Raw genomic sequence first — 1752 nt, 5'->3', positions numbered from 1 at the left:
AAACTCACTAAGGTGATGGAAATGTTCTATATCTTAACTATGTTCCTGTTTCAAGCATTAAATTATGTACTTTAAATTAATGGATATTTTGTTATGTGATTTTTAAATCAATTAAGTTGATGAAAATATTAATGTTTGGATACTAATCCTAGAGTTTCTGATTTAAAGTTCCTGGGTGTCACTAAGGCGTCAGGTGGTTTTCAAAGTCTCTAGATGATGCAAATTGAGAATCCTTCCATTTAATGATTTTTTTCCAGCTGACAGGAATGGAAGTCCCAGGCTGTACCTACTTGAATGCACTGATCAAATTTAGCATTACTGGGTGTGGACAACTTGATATCATGTGCTATATCAGTCAGCTAGTGCTACCATAGCAAAATACCAAAGACTGAATGGCTTAAACAAAGGAAATTTATATTTGCACAGTTCTGCAGGGTGAAAGTCCAAGATCAAGGTATTCAGCTGATGTGATTTCTTCTGAGCCCTCTCTCCTTGGCTTGCAGACAACAGCCTTTTCACTGTATCTTCGTAGGGCTTTTCTCTGTGCATGAGCACTTGTGGTGTCTCTCCTTCTTCTTACTAGGACATTGGTCCTTTTGGCTTAGGGGCCCACCCTCAAACCTCATTTAACTTGAGTTACCTCTTTAAAGGGTTGACATCGAAATACAGTACCATTTTGGTATAAATAAACAGGAAGCCAATAGCTGGAAGCTGTCTCTCTAGTTTAAGTTCCTCCATAACAAATTGAAATCTTAGTATATAAGTAAATCTAATTTAGGTTAATTTGTAACAAAAACTGAGTTTCAGCCAATCACAAATAGTTGAGCTTCAGTCAATCACAGGGAGCCAACTGATCACATCATGCCCAAAAAGACAGATGCCTAGTGTAGCAAATCAGGTAATTTCTCCATTTTGCTTCCCTGTTTGACCTATAAAAGCTCACTACTCTCATGGCTGGATAAATCTCTCTGAACTTCTTCTGATTCTGAGTGCTGACTGATTCTAAACCATTCTTTGCTCAACTAAATTCTGTTAAATTTATCATGTCTAAGAGTTTCCTTTAACACAAGGTTAGGGCATCAACATATCAATTTGGGAGGAGACAATTCAATCCATAACATTACCTCCATTGTTGATAAAGTAGAACTATTAGGTAGATAGCAAGGGGTTCCAGGTCTCCCAGGGATGAAAGTGGGTGCCCATCCTGGTGCTGCCCCATCTTAATTCTGTACCAAGTGACTGTCATACCTGAGGGAGGAGGGAATACCCTATGAATCTGCCAATGAATCAGAACTTAGCATGCCAACTTCAAAAGAATGCAGAGGACTCCCTAGCCCACAGGCCAAGTGGCATAGATACGAAAGAGTCTGGAAAGTGACCTAGAACAGCCAGATTTCAGAGAGGCTCATGGGAAATCTGCATGTGCAGTGAGACTCAGGTCATATAACTCCCAACTGTCTATTCAAAGTGGTTCCACAGTGATATTTGAACCACAGGGATATCCCTATCCGGGCACTATAAAGCAAGATGCAGACCATAACCAGGCCCTTCCTTCTGCTCTCCCTTTGCTGCAACCATGGGTCCAGTCATCATCTGTGATGCATGTATCTCACTCTGTAAACTTTTATCTTCCTCTGTTCTATAATCCTATCTATCTCTCCTAAATAAACCTAATTTTCATACTTGCCTTACTTTGGTGCATCTCGTCATTCTTTGGCCATCAGCGCACCAAGAACTGACATTTCAGACCCT

Source organism: Propithecus coquereli, unplaced genomic scaffold (genome assembly GCF_000956105.1).
Source record: "Propithecus coquereli isolate 6110/MARCELLA unplaced genomic scaffold, Pcoq_1.0 Scaffold547, whole genome shotgun sequence".
In the NCBI taxonomy this organism is placed as follows: Eukaryota; Metazoa; Chordata; class Mammalia; order Primates; family Indriidae; genus Propithecus; species Propithecus coquereli.
This window is presented reverse-complemented; position numbering follows the sequence as displayed.